The 24,514-nt window shown below is 32.8% G+C and overlaps 1 long non-coding RNA gene across 1 annotated transcript in view; it reads right to left on the bottom strand.

The window, feature by feature from the left end:
* Positions 1 to 6,415: 6,415 nt before the first annotated feature.
* The window catches only part of LOC121066375, a 30,178-nt gene continuing 12,079 nt past the window's right edge, over positions 6,416 to 24,514 (bottom strand). The window contains exons 3-4 of the long non-coding RNA XR_005817721.1: positions 16,999 to 17,152; positions 6,416 to 7,367 (exon numbers count right to left, since the gene is read on the bottom strand). This is a non-coding gene — a long non-coding RNA (uncharacterized LOC121066375). The remainder of the gene's footprint in view (positions 7,368 to 16,998; positions 17,153 to 24,514) is intronic.

The raw sequence follows: 24,514 nt of genomic DNA, 5'->3' as shown, positions 1-24,514 counted from the left end.
ATTAAGAAAGCATTCTGGGCATTCAGATTTATCATTATTATTTTTTTTCACTGTATTGCCTTAGAAAAACATGTAATTCAGCTACTGAAATTGCTTCCACTTTCATTATTATTTTTTTAACTAGAGTTTCCTGTTCTGTCTTTGAAGAGATGACATTATACTAAAATATCAGATCTTCCAGTAAATAAAACCAATAGAATGATGACAGCTAACAGAACTTAAAAATCTGAGCCTATAGCTTATTGTAGCTTCTTTTCTTTATATACCGCACACAGTCCCACAAAGACACACAAACACACAGACACACACATACACATTTTTAAAACAATGTAGAAATGATAATTGCACACTATGTTTGCCTGCAGGGAGAATTGCTCTGGCTTTTGTCATTGAGGATATGTAAAATTCAACATTAAATAATTTTAGATTAATGGGAATTTTTCTCTTATGGTAGAAATAAATTTGTCTGGTACCTCTTAGAAGCCAAATAAGACAATTTCAGACTCTTGGGAGCAGATATAAGAGCTTCACAGAAGAAGCCTTTTTACTGACCGTCATTTCATTCCCAGTAGGTGTTTCATTTTCTCATAAAGACTTCATCATTTTTCTTCCTTTTTGTTCACAGTAAACATCTTTCCCTTCAGCTGTAACAAAAAGGATCTAAACTCAAAGAGGTTACTTTTACATAAAACATACGACGTATTTTTCCTCTCTAGGAATTGTGATTACTCTGAATGATGAGCTAACATTGACGAATGAACAGGAAGAAATAACTGTATGATTTTTCATGAAAAAAAAAAAAAAAAAGAAAATAAAAAAAGGCTCAAAGATAAATATATGGATAAGACAAAAAAATTAATTTACATCTTAGCTTATCTGCTGTGACACTTAACACTCCATAGATTATAGTACCACCTGACAAAATGAAATCTAAAGTGAAAGCAGAATAGTTATGGATTTATCCTTCGAGAATTCAAAAGAATATAAAGTGTTTCATAGACATATTGATGAAATTATGAAAGAAGTAGGAGAGGGAAGGGAAAAAAAAACACCTATGAACTCTACCATATATATGCAGGAAGAAGCTTGCAGGAAGAAGGGCAGAACATGTATCTCACAAGTGGAGACAGTGAAGGAAGATAAAATGGATAAAATGAAGATTGATATGTTAAGAAATATATACTTTTTTGTTATTCAAAATGATATTTTTAGTCATAAAATGAAAGAGCTTGCAAGACCAGTCTTTAGTTTTGAAAAAAATATCAAATTTCTGCAGCATATTGTTAGCAATTTTGATAAGAAAATGTTTCATTTTTAAGTGAAAGATTATTTTATTTTGCATATTTTGCATTCAAAATTTCCAGTTCTTTTTTTCTTTCTTTTTTTGTTTTTCTTTAGAGCATGACATTAAACAAAGACGAGAACAGAGACTACAAAATGTCTGCAGCATTACCAATTATCTCTTTGTCCATTTCTAAAGCTTTTCCTATCCAAAAAAAAAAAAAAAAAAAATCATTTGAAACTTTTAGGGAAGGTGACAAACATGGAAAAGACTATATATCTTTAGGAATTTTATCTCTCAGAATTGTTAAATACAGATGGACTCTATTTCATCTAATAATTGAAGTGAAAAATGAGAATCTTGTAGAATGTTCCTGGAACTCTATGGGAGCTACATAGATTTCTCCAAGGAATATTTTCCATCACTTTGCCAAAGAAGCAACCAGCAAACATAAGTATGGGCCAAAGAATAAGTAATAATGGCTTTCATCAAATAATTTTCAAGAGAAAATTTCAATAACCAGAAGATTTTGTAAGTACGCATGAATTTCAAAAGCTCTGCTGTCTTCAGAGCTCTGCAGTTTTTCAAGACCAGGCTATCCATGTGGTGAGAAATACTTTGCATACTATATTGTTTCTGGTTGAGTTTTACACTTAGTCAACTCAAGAAAAGACATATGGGAGAAATTGTCGTTGATGTTTTGGTTAAAAGGAAAAAAGTTATTGGTATGCTTTGATTGTTACTTTTTTGTTTTGTTTTGTTTTGTTTTTGCTTTTGAATTTTACAAATCTCATTTTGCAATCCATTAAAGACTCCATCCCAGACAGAAATCCCACATACATATGGACCATGTCATAGCAGACAATCTACACCAAATCTTCCTATGGATATTCATGTAACTGTTTCCTTCTTTTGTTTACTTACTAAAATATTGAGAGAGGTAGCCCCACCAATGCAGATATTGTATGGGTGATAGTTTGGGGATTACAAGACAGAGATTTTGTGAGTGCAGAACGAGGAAAATCCCTAAAGTTGGTCAGTTAAGGACCACAAAGTAAAGGTTAAGACCTACTTAGAAAGAAAGACAGAATGATATCAGAAAAGGAAGTACTTTTTTAATTATTTAGAGCAGGTAATTTAACTATTAAGGGCAGGTAAGAAGTTACAGTAGAAAGACCAAAGATCTACTTATTTAAAGGCATAATTTTTGTGTGTAACTCCTGTTTTTAAAGCTCAATAATAAATGATGAAGCACAGTTCAAATGACAAGTCTCTTGCTATGGACCTGATTGAGAAAAACATTTCTTTCTACAACATATTTTATTAAAACCTTCTTAATTATCACATGACTGAAACTAATTTTTGGTACTGTAAGTGAATGAGGGCCAAAACTGGGAAAAAAAAAATTAAAAAAAATGAGTGTCTGGAGATGAGGGGGACAAAGAATGAAGAACGTGAAATTTACCATATAAAATAAGCACAGTAAATATTTTTTTTTTTTTTAATGATATAGATAATTTAATAGAACAACTGTTGACTTAAATAAAAGAAAACCAGAATAGAACTGGATAAACCATTCTGTATTTAATGATCACCTTTTTCAAGACAAGCAGCTTTATATCCAATATTAATAATTAGTCAGAAAGTCAGAAGACCACAGAATTAGTGGAAAGTCAGAAGACTACAGACGTCATAAAACAATTTTCCAGGATTTTCAATAGCTAGAGATCTAAAAGCATACATCAAAATAAGAATAAACTGCAATAGATAGAACAACAAATTTACTTCAGGATAGGTTTTTCCTTTTCTTTGAGCAGAAAATATGGCTGTGGGAAAAGAAATATATTTTAAGAAAATACTTAATCATTCAAAGAAAAAATTAAGTTTGGTTTTAAAGCAATAGAAATCATTTTCTCAGAAATTCCTTTTTTTTTTTTTTTCACAAATTGCTAATGTGCAAAAGTTCATTTTTTCTTTTGATTGTCATGTTCATCAGAAGTCATTAAATGTATTTACATCTTCTTTATCTGTGAGTATTTTGAAATCTGAACCTCATGTTAAGTATTCAATCCCTTCTGATATGGCTGTAAATATCTATTGAACATTTGATCAACCTGAGTAAACACAAATGATCACTCATCTGCAGCATATATTATTTGTTTCACATGTCCTCTAAACCTTTTCTTCTGTGACAATTGCTCTGTTTTTGCAATATTAAGATATTGTCACTGGAAACAAAAACTATATATATATATATATAGTTTTATATATATATATTTAGTTTATATATATATAATATAGTTTTTGTTTCCAGTGACTATATATATACATATATATACATATATATACACATATATATAAATACACACAATATACATACATATAAATACACTGAAGGAAAGAGATACATAAGATTCCAAATTTTTAATTTCTTTGATTTGTAGTGAACAACTGTTTTTTCCCCAAACTCACTATTATTTTCAATCACATAGTATTTTCATAGTGTATTAAATGCTCCCTTCTTTCTTCTTTTCTGCTTTCTGCCCTAGCATTTTATCTTAATTGCTGTGAAATAGTCATCGTATTATTATTTAGGCAGTGTTTTTTGGTCACATCACAGACTTCAGATTTTGAAAACATTCCTGAACTAAATTGTGATTTAAAAATATCACAAAGATTTTGTGAACAGATAATTTGAAAACAAATATTTAACATAAAGAAACATGTAATTTTAGATTTCAAAATACATGTTAACATTTTTAAAGGAGAATTTAAACAGGTTAGGAGTGGAGAGGGGAGAAAGACCCAAAGCAACCAGGAAAAAGCACATCTTTTAAACTCTTTCCTAAAACCTGTTTTTGTCATACATGAGCTTTGGATTTCAATATATTTCTCTGGAAAGTGCTCTAACCAGTTTTACATTTAAAACAACAAAAGAGAAAAATAAGAACTTTAGAAGTGCTATTTCTTTAAAACATCTTGGAGGGAAAAAAAAAAAAAATTAAAATTACATGAAGTGACCTGCATACTAGTTTAGGTTTGCTTGCATTGTGAGAATAACCTTTTCAGTAATATATCTTTGTCTTTTCTGTTTTTCTTTCTAGAGTGAAGGGGAAAAAAATGCAGCAAGCTAAAGAATAGGAATGAATGTACTTTTTTTGTTTGTCTGTTTTGTTGGCAAATATTCTCTAGGAAGAATGCATGGACTCGGCAAGATGTATCCTGCTGGAGAAAGGTGCATGCATGGATGCAACTAGTGTCCAGTTCAGGTTTGTGTGAAATTCTGAAGCAGAACCACAAGGATGACAGAGGAAGCTAGGGATTCTGGGCTATGATATGTGTGATAGATTGGGAATGCAAGATTAATTCTCATTAAAGCTTGTTGAAATTTCCTAAAACACATGCTGTCTTTGTTTCCAAGGCAAACATCTCTTCTTGACCTATGTAAAATATCTGAAATTATATAAAAATATCTAAATTATATTGCACGCAGGGATCAGACATTGGAGAGTTTGGTATTAATCAAATGTATTGCACAATATTTATTCATTTTCTACTGCCTTCTCAGGAAAAACGGAAGAGAGAGAACCTACTGTTTCTATGAAAGTTTCTGAAAGACATGACGAGTTAAAATAGCCTAAGTTTCAAAATGTTTGTACAATTTCTCATTAGCAATGATTCAAGTTTTTACCACTGACAATAATATTTTGTTAAATTATTTTAATTTGATTGAGTCTAGATGTTAATCAACTCAGAAAACACTGTGATTTGAAATAGGCGTGTACTTGATACGTTTCATTGTACATACTGAAATTAAAATAAATAAATTCTATTTTATTGGCTCATGCCCAATAAAACATTTTGATGTTAACTAGGTATGGAGGATATCACAGCTCAGTTTTCTGCAGACTGATAGTCTACATTCTAAATCAAGAATGCTAGGTTCCAAAATTTTATTCCCTTTTATAGATTCTAACATCAGTAAGAAATGGATGGATGCACACAGAATTGTGCATCTATCAGGCAGCAAGTGTTACCAAATTTTTAGAGGAAAATTATGACTAAAACAGAAAGTATTTCCTCCTTCATCCAATCCATATTTATTTTATACCTGATCAAAGAAAGGACTAACAACCTTTGTGCCTCTTCTATCTTATTTTATTTACAGATTCTTTTAGCCTTTAAAATCAGAAGGAAATGAAAGCAAAACCATATTGGTTAAAATTACCAAATCTAATTAAAAATTAATAAAGTTATCTCTCTCTTCACTTAAAATAAATAAATAAATTAAATCATTTCAGGAAAACATGATCAGTGATTCTAAACTGGGGAATACAAAATTCTGTGGTTATCAGCAGTGTCTCATGGTGCATGGCTTAACCATGTGTTGAGTAAGAATAATACACTAAATTTTGCTTTGCTACCAGGTAGTTAAATGAAGGTCTACATTTTTTTTTTTAATTATTACAGTAATTTCTTACAAACCCATCACAATGCGCAGTCACCCTTCTCCCTTAAGAAACAAGTGCAGAAGAACTTTCAAAAAAACTGCTATAAGTATAACTTATTAGTGGGGAGGAAGAGTCCATTTCTGCTAGTTTGTCTCTTAGAATCTTGCTACCTAAATATATTTCCAAGGAGGATTTAAAAATAAGCTGTAGGCAAGTTTTACCCCATGTACAACATATTAATCAAACAAGCGTCTAGTTGCTGAAAATTGACATATATACTCACTTAACAGTTGTTTTTCTTTTGCAAGAAACTTCAGAATATGCTTAGGAAACTTGTAATTAAGAAAGATACTCAAATTAATAATCATATATCTCTACTTGTTTTAATCCTTATATATTCCTACTAGCCTCTAGTAACAGAATAATTTTATTAGCTGGCAAAAACTGTTGATACAACTTCTCCTGCTAGAAGTGAATGTCTTCCCTGACTTCATTATCACTGTACTGATAAATGACTAATAGTCTAGCCTATTATTTTAGACACACAAATATAAAAAAGTTCAAAATGTAACTACACTGTACAGACAGGTTATATCATTGAGTATAGATGACTATAGATCTTATCATTGGATGAGATAAAAGCTAGAATCACTCCACAAGGAGTACATTTAAACTGCAGATATCTATTGATTTAAGATTGTTCTATATACATCGAGGAAAATAAATTTTACTAAAATGTTAATTACTGAAAAAATATTTGTTTAATCTGTAGGATAACGAACAGTCTATTTAACAAGATCTTTACATGTGAATACAGTTTAGACAAATTCCTGTTCCCTATACAAATGGTATATACAGTAACCCATAAAATATATTTCTGAGAAAAAGTACAAGAAAGTGGAAACCAATTATTTTCCAATAATTTAACATACAGTATGTGCTGAACTTACATTACATTTCAAACTACAGGCATTCTGTTTAAAAAGGAAATATTTACAGTTGCTAAGCGACAATGTCTTTGTTTATAACATTGTTTTTGAAATGAAAACACTGGAAGGGGAATACAGAACAAGAATATAATTTATTTCTCAGTCTCCATAATAAAACAACTTTTGCTTACAGAACGTAAATTAATAAGTACTCTTGACAACAAGTTGATCTATGGTTCAGTGGACTTTTTCTTTAGGCATTGCTGTTGTTATTTTGACTTTGCTTTCTAAACATGTGCCTGTAAAAGTATACAGCTATGTGAGAAATAAGAAACTACAGAACTGGCTTATTACATAACAGAATTTCTGAATAATATTTAAAAAAAAAACCACACTCTATCTGAATTTAGCATGACTAGCAGGTTGATGGAGGTGATTCTTGTCCTCTACTCTTCTCTCATGAGACTGCAGTACTGCATTCAGCTCTGGTGTTCCCAGCAAAATAAAACATGGAGCTGTTAGAACGGGTCCAGAGGAGGGCCAGAAACTGATCGGAGGGCTGGAACATCTCATCCATGAAGAGAAGCTGAGAGAGTTGGGGTTGTTCAGACTGGAGAAGAGAAGGCTCCAGGGAGACCATATTGCAGCCTTTCCGTATTTAAGGAGAGCTTAAAACGAAGATGGGAAGAGCCTTTTTAGAAGGACCTGTAGTGATAAGAGAAGGGCCAATGGATGTAAGAGGGTAGATTTAGACTGGATTTAAGGAAGAAAATGTTCGTGATGAGGATGGGTTACCCACAGAAGCTGTGAATGCCCCATCCCTGAAGGTGTTCAAGGGCATGCTGGATGGGACTTTGTGCAACCTGGTCTAGTGGGAGGTGTCCCTGTCCATGGCAGGGGCATTGGAACTAGATTATATTTAAGGTCCCTTCCAAACCAAACCATTCTATGATTCTATGAATTTGGACATAGGCTGATGGAAACTTATAATATTCAGTTGTAGTAAAAATATAGATTTGATTGTCCAAATGTGCAATCTCTCTTTAAAGCATATGTTTACCTTTGATCACAAAAGAAACAGGGACAAATCCTTCACTGTCTCCAAAGTATTCAGGTCACAAAAAGCAAAGATGGTGATAGTGGATCAAGGGATTGCATATTGGTCTCCAGTTGTAGAACACTGTACCTTGTTGAAGGTGTACCTGCATTCCCAAACATGTAGGCAATGGCTTAGCCATTCTGTCTCTGAAACACTTTCTTCTTCTTGTGCCAAATCCCTTACAGAAGGGAAGTGGACTCACACATTTTGTGCAGAGGAGAGTCCCATTCCCATAACAACTCTGCTGGAGAGGTGCCACTATAAACCAGTCTTTTTCAATGGCAGAAAGCTGAACAGAAGCTGCCTGTTCTATTACAAACTACACTTTTCCTGATTATGTCATCACTTTGTTTCTTAAAAAGACATATGATAATCTTTCATAGCTGTCTTTTTAATTAATTTATTTTTTTCTTCCCTGTAAGTAAATAAGTTCAAGGCTTTTTGTATTAAGGAAAATGAGACTGATCATAGACAGGAATGGTGACACAGGCTAACTTCTAATGAGCCTGACTACGGTCACCAGGCTGGCATTTTGTACCACTCATACGATACACTGTTGTTATTGGTAAGGCCTCAGTCTCTTAGGAAAATGCACTTCAGCATCATTGTATTATCCAAAGTGACTACATTTGACTGTTCCTTTCTAACTGAAATTATTTTATTTATTTTTTTATACTGTTAGCTTTCATGTCAGCAGATTTAAATAGAAACATAAAAACATATACACACAAATGCATAGTGGAAATGCTGGTAGTTTGTTCTATCTCACATCCCAAATGCTCTGAAGCAACCCTTCAAGTTGAACTTCCAAAATCATCCCAGTATTTTAAGGGTGATATATTTCAGATATATTTGATGTAAACAAGCCAAATGCTATGATTAGTTTTTTTTTTCTTGTTTTTTTCTCTCTTTCTGAAACAACAACAAAAATATTTTCCATGCTCTTTTTAACCTTCTTTATCACTTATTGAAGAAAACAGAAATGCAAAGAATAATTAAAGCTGATATTCCAGTTATCTAAAGGGATCCACAACAAATGCTTTTAGTAGATTTGTTCTGTATGATACTAAAATGTGTGAGAACGGATGTTTGATCTGACAACTGACCTTTCAGATTTATGATTTTGAAGTATTAATTACATTTTCTGACTTTGAAAAGTACTTTTTAATCTGAAGCAGGAAAAGCATCTTTTCATGCAAGAGAATGAAAAGATGTCTGCATGCTTATTATTCACTTAGATGTATATAAATGGATATCCAAGGCTGAGCTGACTTAAATGCCATGAGTTCTGATTTTGAAAAGCACTTAAACTGCACTTTTGGTTTAATTTCTGCTTAATATAGAATCCTGAAGAAGGAAACAGATTCTAGTATGCTCTAGTGATATTATAAAAGGAGACTACAGTGCAACTAGCTCAGACCTTGTAAACCACTACCAGACGCCAGTAGCTTGTCTGTTATCATACGTTACTCCTCAAAGGCCAAATAGGACACACATGCATGTGTGTTAAAGCGTGTCTTGAAACTTGCTAACCTACAACGGCATGGATGAGGACAAAGGAGATTCCAGAACACTAGGTATTATCACTCTAATATATCAAAAAAACAAAAAATAAATTATTATCACTGTCTCACTAACAGGTATTGTATCGGTGTAACTAACATGTGTAGACAGCTAGCTTTCAAATGAATAAATTGTCTACCTTCAAATTAATAATTGTTCTGAATTCAGTATAATACTGAAAACTTATCATAGAGTTACTGGATTAGTACGTCTACAGTTTCAATTGAAATCAATCATTCTTGCTATTTCAGCAATGATTTTCATTCATTTCACGATTTTAAAACATATCACTTGAATCAGTTGAGACATTAAAGGAAATCAAAGCTGTGGAAACTATTTTTAAATATTGAATAAAATAAAAAGTTAAAAACAGTATGAAGGTTACTATTTTCTTGTAACCTTTAGCATAGTGGTGACATGGAGCCATCTTGAAATACAGAGAGAAAATTACAGTCTTACAAAATGAGGAAGTTATTATCCTGTGTTCATACACTTATACATACACTGTACTAGGACTCTTAGAAATGACAAGAATTAATGCTAATTATATAACATATCTTCTTATTAATTCTAATAATGAATGGAGTAGGAATGCAATCATTTTATACTTTCCTACTTTAAAGTATTTGATATCTGTTCAGAGCTTTCCCTGTAACACCAAACAGTCAACCCATGCTCTCTACTTCACCTGTGACTTTCTAGTCCCCTTTATCAGTGAATGCGTAGATCGCCCTCAATTAAGTGGAATAATCTTATTTAATTCTTCTTTACATGCATCCTTTTAGTCCTACCTGTTTATTTGCTCTGAGCCTTCTCCAGATCTTATATTCTTATATTACTTTTTGCGATGAAGGAATCAGTTGAGAAAACTGCACATGACACCCAGAAATGTAGGTAGACCATGGATTTATACAATAACATAATATTACCTGTAGTATTCTTCTTTATTTCTTTCCTATTAACTTTTAGAATTTGATTTTCTTTTATGACCACAATCTAATTTTGATCAACAGACCACAAGTTCCAGTACTTAGCTGGCTTTTCAAGAAACCATCTGTCACAGCCTGACCACTACAGTAATAACCATTAAGTTAGAACCCATTGTTTTATATGTGAAATTAGGACTCATTTTGTATTTATATGCAGTAAATTTCACCTCTCATTTTAATGCTCATTCTTGTAAAGTCTTACTGTAGTTCTTGACAGTCTGTCTTTCTTTACCATCTTGAAGAACTTGGTATTTCCAAAACACAAACAAACAAACAAACAAAACAAACAAACAACAAAAAACAACCACTTATAATCTCACTATTCCATCCTTTTTTTCTTTCTCTCTCTCTCTCTCTTTTTTTTTTTTTTTTTTTTTTTTAATGAGCTTTCTTATTTAGTAGCACAGGTGTCTACACCTGTGTCCTGGGGGACTTCCTTCATTATAGGAACTGACGTTTGCTTCCTTTTCATTCTTAGACTTAATCACTTAACCATTTTTTTTTTTTCTATTCTATTTTTCAATCATTCCCTCCCATACCACAGCTATCAAGGGTCCTTGAAAACCTTTGGTGAGAATCACTGTTAAAAAAACATTTGGTAAATTCAGGTAGGCTGTATTAAAGAGATTGTTCTTATTCAGATGCCTGTTTACTTCTCCAAAGTAATTTCTTATAAATTAAGTTTGAAAAAAGATGTAATGTTTAGGGAGGCTATGCAGAGTATCACTTTTATATTAACCTATGATTTATACTGAGTTATAAAGTATTTTCAAAACTATATTTTTCCTGTAGCTGCTGAAAGGTAAGTTATGGCCTGATAAAAAGTAAAGAAACTTTGTTTCACTTGATTTTTTGGTTTTTAAGTGGCTGAAGTTTGTTCTTTGTTCGTCTGTTTCTAAAGGATTCAGACCTTCTTGAGTCTACCAGACTATGATTAAATAGATAGTAAGAAACTGAAGAGCTATTGAATAAAAAATTAAAATCCAAAGAGGAATCTGTGAAATGAACCATGTACCCAAGACATTTACCCAACATTTTCATGAGGATGGAACGTGTAGTCTTATATGCAATACTTCTGTGTATTTTTGATTTTACATCCTGAACATTCAACTCAAATCTTCAGAAGTGCTATCCATGTAGTAAAGAGTACAAAGAACAGGTGCTATCTATGTAATAAAGAATACAAAGAGCAAGAACACATCCTATCATTGATAGTAACAAAATAAATGATTTCATAAACAGAGTTTTAGGTATATTGTGCCTTGCAAATGGATATGAGGACACTAAAATTTCAGTAGATGTTCCATAGATAAATTCATTCCTGTTTCTTTTTGAATATGTAGTGGTGCATTAAAAATTATACTAACTTTTTAGTAAAAGAAAACTGTAGTTTTAGACAGTCAAAGTCACACATATCAAGTAAATCAGATTTGTATTGAAGTATTTTATACTACAACAAATATAAAGAAAGGAAAGAGGAAATATGGAAATCTATGAAAATATGGAACTCTTCATTATTGCTAATCATATATATATATATATATATATATATATATATATATATTTTCCACAACGTTAGTAAATTCAGTGTCTTATAATATATGGTATTGGGTGCATTGGTTTAATGTTAGTAGGGAAGTTAACACCAGGGGAAAGGGAAAATATTTTTTATCCGTGTTTTGATCCAGAAAGTGATATCATTTTTCTTCTTGAGGTTTCAGCTATAAACAGTCAGCTTATATGTGCAGTTTGAAGGCAAGAATTTTTGTTAGATAATATTTTGAGAAAACAAGAGATGGTTGGGAGGGTAAGGTAAAGGAGTTTAAAATAAAGGAGTCTTTATGATGAATGAAATATTTTGAAAGAGATTTTAGCAGGCTGATGAATGAAAATCTAAAATTTCAAAGGAGCATTCAAATTTCTTTACTTTTACATGAAAAGATTAACTGACCATTCTGTGCTTTATCCAGCACTAAAGCTAAATCAACGCTATGAAGCAACAGTAACTTCAGTATCACTGTTCTTCAGGGCATGCAATCCACTTCAACTGTTTTTTTAAGCATTACAATTGCCTAAACATATGTGAAAATAGTCTAAACTTTTTTTTCCTGTTTGATCTGGTTAAAGCAAATAAGCAGGTGGACCACTTGTCATACTATGTATGGATGACATTTATTTTTTTCCCCTGAGGATTTTTTCAAATTACCTCAAAGAGAAACTTTGGTATCAAGCAGTTGCTCATAAGCTGTATGTTAGTTTATGATTATTCTCTGCCTTACACTAAAAGTCCAAGTGAAAAATTTTGGTTATATTCCTTTTCATCATGTACGTCACTTAGAAAAATGTCTTACTTCACTAGAGCCACTTTAGCCATCATATAGAATTATATTAATAGTACTTTCTATTGATACATTTTGAGCCTTTTTAACCAACATTGTTTTTGTTGCCCACCATAATTTATCCCTCATTACCAGGATGAATATAACAAAGCAAACAAACTTTTCTACTTTATAATTTTTGTTGGCAGCATTTAACATTTACATACATGGAATATTAGCACAAGGGATACAAAGTAATTATATACTAATGCTTTGCAAAGTGGAAAGACAATATCCTCAGCATCACTGTGCGCTGCATTTCAAATGGCACATTTCAGGCGATTTATGCTAATTTCTATCATTTACAGAACATAATGATACAAATCAGTTAGAATTCAGCACAGCAGCCTCTAAGTGCTCAGAACTATGGAGAACACGTTAATGGTCTCATTAACTGTAAGCTGAGAATTGAATTTCCATTTCTAGACAAAACTGTTATCACTTCACTCATGATCCACAATACTTTTCCTGTCTCATAGGTTACAGCAGCCACTGGCCAGCTCAGTTTCTTTCCCTCAGTGACCTCACCGAGGTCACCCAAAGTAATAAAGAAAGACTGATTATACTGATCTTACCTGAAGTGACCTTATTGTCTGCCTTCTGGTATACCTTGACAAAGGACAGGGATACCCAACTTCACTTCATGTGCTTAGGAGCCTTAAGCTTATACAGAGTTCATAGCCTGTGAAATATTGAAAGGAGATGGCAATAACACTCTGAATGTTTGCCTTTCAATTTGACATTACAGTGAGAAGGATAATAAACAGTGTGTTCATAAGAATAAGTATAGCTAAAGTAAGCAGAGAGCCATCATTTCTAAAGTACATAAATGCTGGGAGGTATTAGGAGATAAAGGTCAACTGACTGTCCAAAGCCCATCAAAAAGGCTAGTTACATCAAACAGTACAGCTAAGATATATCCTGGATCAACAGCAAAAATCATTTTCCTTTTTTTCTCTGTCTCCTCCTCAAATTTTTTTATTAGTAATTTTGACTATAAAATTGAAAAGGACAGTGATGAGGTGAATAGACCCAAATTTCTTCCAGGTTATACTTAAATATATTAGTCTCATCTAGTCACTCTGAGAGGGTACTATGCAGCTGCTGATCCATAACTGCAGATATATCTCAATTACATAAATCCCTAAACTTTTATTTGCTACAGGAATTAATTAACATAATGACTGTACACTTAATATGCAGTAACTACAAAACTATTTTTCAAAACCCTGTCTTCTGAGTAGTTAATAACCGAAGACTACAGCTATTTATGTTGCATATGCTATAAATTCACAAGCACAACTTAACCTACATTAATCATTGGTATACAATGATTAATCATTATAAATATAGATACCTTCATATATGCCTGAAGCAGGAGCATAGCAGTTACCAAACACCATCAAATCAATGGTTTCTCTAACACATTGTAAGATAGTAATCAGAACTGGTGTAAAGGTACAGATTAGAAGAGTAACAAACTAACAAACAAAAATCTTCCATATTCTTAATCAAATGAATTCTTAACTTATATCTTTATACGATGAGCGAAAATACCAAAGGTACTCAAAAAGGATAAAAACAATACATTTTTGTAAACGTCAAGTACCACTGCATTGTTGAAATTGAAGATATTGCAATGTAAGAGAACTGAAATATCCTCCAGCAATTATATAGCAGATCATTTTGCCCAGGCAACAGTCAATAAGCTACCAAAGGTGCAGTGCCACAAGAGCTTGAAATGTTCCTTTAATCTGTATCAAATGGAACAAGTTGATTCATTATGACCTAAAGCAGTAGTCAATAGGAGGCTCCTGAGGCGGGAAAAAAAATAAATAAAAATCCGTGACTTTCTAGGCCAGTAAAAAACACATCCAGCAGCAAAAAAAGCAAAACTCGAAGATAGGCTAATCTGATAGGTAGATTTCCATGAGCTTGATGTGGCAGTGAGAAATCAACATCAGTTGCAGTAGAACCAACTGCAAAGGTTTAGGGTTTTCTGCTGCCTTCTGAATTGTCTGATCTGTTGAACAGTATGGGACATGTGTGGGACTGAGAACTGGGACTTTGGGAGAGGGCCCCACTTCTGAAGTAATGAAGGAGAGAAAGGAAAGAAAGAATTTGGAGGAGGCATGATGGTTGATGTGAAAAGAGTGCTATAGAAAGTGTTCCTGCTTAAAAGTTTTCCCCTTTCAGCTCTAAAAGAAAAATTCAAAAACATCGTCTCCCTTGCAGAAACTATGTGATAAAACTGTGTTGAAAACAGACCTAAACAAATGTTAAATTTTAGGCAAGAAAGGCCACACCATCTGTTGCTATGTACAAACAGCATTATTAGATTATAAATAATGCATTGGCACAGAAGGTATGGCTGCATTAAGTTTATTAGGTTACGAGGCCTATAGAAAGACTCTGTAAATAGAAGAAAAATCATTTTTTAAACTTAAAATACAATCAGAAAATAACCTTATCGAGATGTGAACAAGAACAAGACAGGACTGTGCTATAGACAGGAGTGTGCTATAGACCTGTAAGTCATGAGCAAAAAAAGTAATGAAATATTTAGTTATGATTTAAAGATATGTACAGACAACAAAACCATGAAGCAGGTGACTTCACTCTTCAGTGCATCAGTCAGTGCCCCTTGAGATACTTACAGTGAGTCAGACTGCATCCAAATGATGGATATAGTAAATAATTGTCCCTTGAACCACTCTGTCAGATTCTCCTAAGAACAGTTCATCTTTGGATGTGATTTTATACAACAGAGCAAGGAGATTAATATTAGTTGATGAAACAGGTTTACAGGATTAAAACATGATTAAATGTGAATAAATCTGGCAATATAAAAGTTAAAATAAATCACGTACCAACTAAAAGAATATATAATTTGATAACTGATAAATGAAAAGGCAGTATATTTTGTGTCCTCAGGATAAAATAAATAATAATAGTAATAATAAAAATAATAATAGTAATAATAAAAATAATAATAATAAAATAGTAATAATAGTAGAGCGGTAACAATCCTGTGTTTCTAGACAAAATGCTTTCCTATACTGAGTGTGTCTAGTAACAGGAAACATCATTACTGTGGTGTGCTACTTGTTTGTGTACATTTGAATGGATGGCAAAAATATGCCAAATATGGTAAAGCTAAGAACTGTGCCACTTCAGCAACACAGGGAAAAGTTTGCCATAAGTGCTATGCCCCTTGTGAATGTGTTATATACTTAAATTACATGACCAACTCCTTTTTATCTAATACTGTATACAGTATTTTTCAAAGAGAGTTAGCCCTCCTTATGAAATATTGCTATAATCACAGATAGCAGTCAGGTTACTTTACCCTGCTGCACAACTTCAAGATAACTGTGCACCTTCTCCAAGGGTAAGGATGTATAGTGCGTTTGTAGTGCAACTGAGCAAACAGCAGTTCAGTCTCAAAGTTTGCTGCTTTCTGCAAAGTACAGCTGTTAATGCAAAACTTGTCCTTTCCTAACTCTCAGGGGTGATGAACTGCCATTCTGAGTGTGATCAAGGGGAATTAACAAAGAAATTACTGTGGCATATTCCTGAACCCATGAACATTCATCTGGTGTTTAGCATGTCATTGTTGAAATCATTTTTTACCAACTACATCCATGTGTGACTGGCCCTATTACCACAAGCTGCATTTTGAGACTGTGAAATATGCGTATCACTTGAGATCATAGAAAAAAATGATCTGAGAATAAACTCGTAGACTGAGAAATTTGCAGAGGTACAGTTTAAGCAAGCCAATTTGGACTTGATATGAATAGGAGCCAAGTTTTCAAAAAGGCTAATGTGATACAGAGAAAGTGAACAAGATTCCACTTTGACAATAAATTTATAATTACCAACTCAATATGATAGGCTAATTTTGCAACAGGCACACGAAGTTACTTGGAAGATATAATGAGCTTCAGAACTATTTATGCTTCCTGCTTGTTTTTTACATAAATCCAACCACTTTATTAGGAGAAAATCAGATCATTATTTTGGCATTGTGCATATCCATGGCTGTCCCATCTCGAAGACTACATGAAATCCTTGTCTTCCTTCCTCAGAAATCACATGGATGAAGTCAAAGGATGATCAAGTGTGTGCGATAAGTTCCATATCAAATAAGTCTTCTGTATCGAGGGTTTTTGTTGTGTTTTTATTTTTGTTTGCTTTTTTTTTTTTTAACGTTTTCTTTTGTATTAAGAGCAGAAAGAAGGAGAGGAAAGATTTTTAAAATCATGAGCAGGATGAAAAGGTAATTAGGAAAAGTGTTTGCTCACCTGAAGTACAGGTAATGGCAACATCAGTTAAAGATAGGAGGTGACAGGTTCAAAACAACCAGACTGAGGTGAGTTCCCTGGCACATTGTAATTAAGCTGAGGAATATTCTGCTGCAAGATGTTTTGAGTTCATTGTTCATAGAACGAGAGTGCTCTGTAAAAAAAGCACTAATATTTATATGAGTAAAGACAAAGATATCATTTTTGATGCATGGAATCTTCAAGACTTTAATCTTCGCAGGCTGGAAAATCCTGAGAATACATCTGTATATGTTTAAAATATTTCATCATCTTTAGGCTTCTGGTTTTGGCCACATAAAAATGGATTAGGCATATTTTCAGCTTTTGTACAATATGTCTGTCCTTTCTACCTCCTCTGTGGGCTATGAATTTCTCCTTACTTTTCATTCAGGAATAAAAACAGTTAAAAAAAAAAAGGGGGGGAGTTTTCTTTTTGCACAATGTTGTTGAATCTGCTGCTGTTTCTTTCAGCTGATACTTGGAAATTTAGGTGTGTCATTTCCAAGACCAATGAGAAATGGATAACATCACTCTTAAGAATTTACAAGATTTATTTTTTAATCTGGATTGCAATGCAATCCAATTATCTTTATGTTATATATTATACAGCTTACCTGTATTCAGGATTCTTGAATAAATAGTTTATTTTTATACTTTAGAATTTCCATATTGTTGATTTATTTTGTTCAGTAGCCTGTATAATTCCCATTTCTCCTGAAAGTTTGAACTCTTATCTTGTGCCTTCAGTGTGTTTACTGAATTTTGAATGAATTTTATATAGAGATGTAGATACCACATGTCAAGATTACCAAGTCTATTTGTTAAGACTGTTTCTTACAGAGCAAGATTTTTGCATAAAATCACATAACAATAATATTTTACATTCCTATATTCTTTAAATATAAAATATATATATAAAAATATAAACTGATTTAAAGCATTAAAAGTAATCTGAAGGATCTTTTACTTTTTACAAATTTCTAAATAATTACGCCTTTCTATCAACTTCAATATAAAATAGGGATTTTTTTTTTATCATTAACACAGGTTATACCATCATTCTGAAACAAGTAAGGTACATTTATGGCAGTAGAAATTCATTTATTTGAAGAAAATAAAATAAAGATTGTTAAGAAGAGTTTAACCCAGGGGATGTTAGCTGCCATCTATGGAAGTCCCAGTGTGGTATGCACATTACCATAGTAAATTTGGAATTCTTATAACTTAGGGACATTCAGAAATCAAACACAAGAATACCTATTCAAATACTCAAAGATGCGAATATTTCCAAAGTTGAATTTTTCATCTGCTTATAACTTATTTACAAATAGACTTTCTTTCTCATCTTTGCAATTTTCAGTGCATTTTGCAGCAAGTTTAATATCATGGCTCATTTTTCAGCTAGAGAATATTTGCTATTTTAGATTGCTATTAACTATTTGTTGTTTCACTGATTACATGAATTTAATAACAATTTACGCTTTAAAAGAATTCTCATCTAGTGGCAAAAAACTATGTGTACATTTATATATATTTAGTATATTGTGTAGATAAGAATCCAAAAAAATCTAAAACCAGTGAAAATGACATGAATTTTTACTTTTTCTTTTCTCCTCAATATTTGACCTACTTTTTTTTCTTTTTTTTTTTCCACATAGTTGTTGCAATGCATACTTTTCAATAATTTTTGGTTGATAAAGAAAAACTTTTACTAAGACTATTATGTTAATCTCATACATCTGAATCTTGCCTCATGAAAACAAAATGCAAAACAGCACATTTCTGGGGAAAATATATATATATGTTATATATAAATAAATATATATATAGTTATTATAACTATACATATATAGTTATCCTTGTGTTTTCCCATATGCATCAGTTCAATTGTTCCTTCCAGTCATTGCATTTAAGACTGCTGATGAAATAAATAAATAAATAAATAGAGAAGGGGAAAAAGAAAAAAAATAAGAAATTATGGACAAGTCAATATCACTATCTATGAAAAATGACATAAGAAATGACTAGACTGAATAGCATTTGGTAAATAAATATCCTATGTGAGTGGATCTTTCAGCAAGTTTCAAAGCAAGTACATGCTCCACAGAAGGCTAACACCATGTAACAAATAGGGTAAAGATAGAGGTATCTGAGCAAGAGTAACGTTGTACTAATTTTTCACACAAATTTCCTATGTCCTGCTCAAGGATACTACATTTATTTCAAGATAACTAAATGCACAGGCTCAGCAAATGTGAGAACAATGAATTATGAAACAGGGAGAATACAGCGTTCTTTTCAGGGATATAGCTAATAGCAGATATTGGGGACATGTATGCACTTATAGTAGTTTGTGTATTTTTTTGGCATATGAAAATCGGGTTTCATTTAAAAAAATGCTGAATCAGTTCTATTTTGGTTACATCCAGATGAGTTAGCTTCTCAATAAAATACGAAAATAACAGAAAAAAAAAATATATTTTTTTTCCTCCAAGAAGAGGAAGTCTAGCAATATCTTACAAGTCCAGGATTACACCTAGACTTAGTTACTTCTCACCTTTTACTTCCACAAGTAAAATGGCATGCCAGTCATTTCCATTGTCTCATAAGAGAATCACCAACTTGAATGTCCAGCTGTGCCCTGGATAACCTGTTTGGCTAAAACCAGGCTGCTTGGCAATACTACTTCAGTTTAGAAAACTAATTTCACTGATGCTTTAGGAGTTCTGTATTGCAAGTTCCAAAGCAGAAATAGAAGTCTGACCTCATGCTGAAGACAAAGGAGAGTTGCTTGAACTGTGAGTTCAGAGGGTAGGAAAAAAAAAAAAAAAAAAGCATTCACAGGTCCTGAACTGAGTCCCTTCTTCAATATAAAAGGAAAATATTTTCAAGCTGTATGCTTATATATCATTCATATCATCCCAAAGGGACTAGTGGGAAATGGGATATGCAGGGGATTGAAACAATAAAAATCATGTAGGACTCAGGATTTTTACTGAATTGTGAATCAGTAAAATCATCCAGCAACCAAACTGAAAATCGTTCATCACTGAAGTATGGCTTCTTATTTGCATTTTTTTTCTGTAAATAGAGGGGAAAAATGATACTGATATTATACAGGCAGCAGGAAATATGTTTTATTATGAGCTGAACTCTTTCACATTGATACTTAATGTAATTGTACAATTAGTCAACACTGGTTTATAATTCCTGTTATTTATGGTAGAATTAGAATAATAGTACAGTAACAATATTTTTCTCATGGAGGAAAAAGTTTGCTTGGTTTTCTATTTAAAGTATCAAGAATATTAATCACTCTTATTTATATAAGCAACTGTGTACATGTACAAACTCCTGCATTATCCCAAAAAACATGTGACATGAAAGAGATTGGCACTGCCAGGGAAATTGCAGTCACAGATCTGGAGATTTGTGGGCTGATTATTTTGTGTGCACTAAAAAGAGAAAAACACTAGGCATGAGTCAGCAGTCTTTTATTACAACACATGCAAGCAGACAGACACATGATTTATAAGCTTTTGTTTTCAGAAGAAAACTAGGCAAAATTCAAAATAAAACCAGGAAATGGCAAAATAAAACCAGGAATGGCAGCAAAATGGGTGGAAAGATAAGACTTGGAAAATTGTGGGTGGAAACAGAGCTCCAGATCAACAGTATCTTTTATGAGGTTTTTACTATAAAAGAGATCTGTAAAAAGATCCAGACAAGAGCCATGTACGAAACTCTGCAAACATCTATCCTATTCCATGTCCAGATGGAATCAAGACTCCTGATATGTAAAGAATAAAGAAGGAGTAGGAGAGCAGAGCATAAACAAAAAATATATATATATCCTGGTACTTAGAGGAAATACAAACATGACTGAAGAAGATCCTTGTCTTCTTAGAGCAGCTCAGAACAACTCTTTAATTCAGCTTTGGACTGCTGGAAACATCCTCCTTTGTTCTTCATATGTCTTATATGTCTTATGCCTCCCACATACTGAGTGGCCATATCCCCAGACAGTAAATTTATGTTAGGTTAGAAGTCAGAACTAAGAACAAATCACATACGTGCACAACTTGCTGCAAATGCTTTTTGGAGCTGGTGACATTAACTACCTGTCTGAAATGTTGAATCCTCACAAGCCCAAACAGAAATCAATAGAAGTTCAGCATCCTAAGGAAATAGAGTATTTTCCCTTTATGACTGTCACTTCTGAGTTGGTTTACAGATTGACAACGCAAAGCAGATTAACTTCCTGCTATTTTTTTTTTGTTTGTTTTGTTTTTAGGTGAATCATAAATAGCAGCTTATTCATTTTTCATCTTGTTCACATAGAACAATAATTGTTCCAGATACAGATACAGATTCCAGATACAGAAAAATCTCCAGTATGTATATCTCTTTGCACCTTGTATACGTTCTCACAAGCATAAAGGATAGTCTGCACTTCTTGTGTGTATCATTGGCTACTTTAAAGATGATCTCAGCTGACAGATGCAGCAGAACCACAGACCTATACCTCCACATCCTTTTTCCAGCTGTATGAAGCACTCTTTGAAGCCCAATGACTGTTGACTCAATTCATTTTGTCCTGTGGTTAGCACTATGACGAGAGATATCCTTATGATGAGACAAAGTTGAAAGCCTTCAGCTTTCCTGTGTTTGAAGAAAGACTGGTGCCTTTTTCTCTCTTTATTTGCATCACAACAAAACTTGAAAGATTAGCTTTCTTCAAGTCTGTAAATACAGCAATTCCTCTGATAGTCCAAGAGGCATAACAAAGTACTATACCCCAGGTTATGGAAACTGAAAAGTAGGTATGCTAGTGGACTACCAGAATGGGCTCTTTCCTCCCACTCACTTCAGAAATGTTCCTAAGACCTTTTCTTGTATCCAGACTCCTAGTTCACAAAGAGTTTTGGAAAAGTAATCTCGTAATACAAGGATGGGTGCAGTTCTGATGGGAATATTGGCATATGACTTGAGTTCTTTTCTGGTGTCAGATCATGTGACAGGGCAAAGAAGAAAGAGGCTTAGACTTATGGATAACACTCCTTCAGTCTTAGTAAATCTGCACTGCTGGAGTATGATACACACTAAGCAGTGCTATTATCTATGCCATCTCTATTAGACCAGCACAGGTATGCCAAATTCTTCTACAACACCATTATTTTCTTGGCAGACACATTCCATATATGTATATATTATATTTTCCCTATTGATTTTTTGGGAAAAAAAAAGTCTTATGAATGTAGCTCTGTATTTTCCAACATCTTGATAAAATGTTGTTATTAATCTCTTCCCACCCATTCCTGTAGAAAATGATGGACAAAGGAGGAGAAGAAGAAAATGTAATTTTTGAAATCAAATGTCTGGTGATAAAAGAAAACTTGTGTTCTCTTTCAATTTGTAAACTAAGTTTTCATATGCACTTCCTTCTTGATAAAAAAAAAGGCATATTTATTGTAAATCCATAATAAGTCCATCATAAATATTTCCATTTTTAATATTAATTTCACTATTACTGGCATGAATTACACTCACCATAGTTTCTTAATACTGTTATCAGATCATCAGTGATGCTGCCTGGGATTCCAAAGCAATCTGTACTGTTTATCCTTTGCCAAGAAAACAGATGAATTACAGCAGCAGCAGCATAGCACTGAGAGACTTTGTAATTATAGCCTGCTGTATAGATGTAAGTGCAAGCCACTAAGTGTAGATTCAAGCTGGCACTAAATACTTTGTGCAGGATTAACATATCTGTCTTTCAGTGCTTATAGGAAGTTTGTACTCCTCTGTCTTTGTTAGAATTAAAAACTGACAAGTAGGCAGCAGTAACATAGCTCATTCTCTCTCTCTCTCTTCCCCCCTCTTTATTCTGGGTGAGCATTCTGGATGTACTGGCTGCACACAGCTGCCCATCACCACTGTTGTGGCAGCATCCTAGAGAAATCTGTATTTAGTTACCCAAACCAATTAAACAACAATAACAACAACAACAAAAGTTGATTAAACTGTTAATTGTGACTGAATTATTTTGTGACCTCAGCAAAACATCAATACTCCTAAACAATTGGTCAAATTAAGAACTTTAAAGCACACAGGACAAGACTTTAAATTGATTTCTAAATTCTGAGAACAATATACCCTATAATCTCTGGAGTTGTCTGGACTGCACTGCACAACTACAATAAAAACCTAATTAATCACTATGTCACTATGGTGTTACGCCTGTTTAACTGTAGGGTTTCCAGTGAGTTATTGTGATAAATCAAGATCTCAAAAGACACAAGTGCAAGATACCACAAATGTCCGTCTGTTGGACCAAATTACACCCTCTACAAAACAAGAACAACTGCTGACTACAGAAAGTTATTTAAAAGTCTTTCAACATTGTACTGAGTTGACTCCTGTTAAACTGTATAGCAAAGCAAAGGTCTCTCAAAGACTTTAATCTGGGATTGGGAAAACATAACAGAAACTCAGATGAAGCTGTAAGTACTGAGATGAAATGACAAGGCTTGAGGACCCTTCTCTAGGACAGTAACTAGCACCAAAATGTCATGTGAGTGAAGCATAATAATAATAATAATAATAATAATAATAATAATAATAATAATAATTTAAGTGGAATAAAAACACTATGCATCATCATTTTGACTCTTGAAAATATTAAACAAATTACACAATAAGTGAAAATAATTTAGAAATTCTTTTTAAATGAAAAAATACCTTTTATAGATATACAGTGGACACTCACTAACATAGGAAACATAAATTTTCGGAAGTTAGGGAATGAATAAAAGCATAGGAGTCTTCAAAGCAAATTCAAGGTATTATGAGAAATTGTTAACAGAGCACTACACCTGAAACAGAGTAAATATTTTTCTTTCAAAAATTCTGGTGGCTAGCAAGTCAAACACAATCATTTAAACAGGCAAAAGTCTTTTAAAAGTCTGACTTCCACTAAGAACTTTAAAAAATAAAAAGCAATATCAGAATCAGAAACTTGATTATTTCCTTGTGCTTTCATGTGAAGCCAATCTTTGAGTGTGGCACATAACTAATTTTTATATGTGCATACTTCATAAAGAAATAGTTATTAAACTCCTTGCTAATTTAGGGTTTTAATAACACATACAGTAAACAAAATCTTGTATTTGATAGGTATGGTCACAGACTATAGACCAACATAACAACCAGTCAGGTATTCATAGGATTTCTGTAATAAACATTCCTTCTTCATTATTATGCAGCAAAACAAGTCCACCCTATTGTTCTTTACATTAATGTTATTTCTACCATTACTTGAAGTCACTAAAAAAGTAAAAAGAGGCCTTGAAATTAAAATTGAACATAAAATCTGGATGTTTTAAAATCTCTTCTTCTGCATGTAGACAACAAACAAAAAAGTCATGAGCTGTGACTTCTTAAGTACATATCATTTTTCTCAGCATTGTGGTCTAGCTCCCCCTGACATCTCACA

The sequence above is a fragment of the Cygnus olor genome, chromosome 2 (genome assembly GCF_009769625.2).
Source record: "Cygnus olor isolate bCygOlo1 chromosome 2, bCygOlo1.pri.v2, whole genome shotgun sequence".
NCBI lineage: Eukaryota > Metazoa > Chordata > Aves > Anseriformes > Anatidae > Cygnus > Cygnus olor.
The sequence above is the reverse complement of the archived record's forward strand: the minus strand, read 5'-3'. Positions and strand labels throughout refer to the sequence as shown.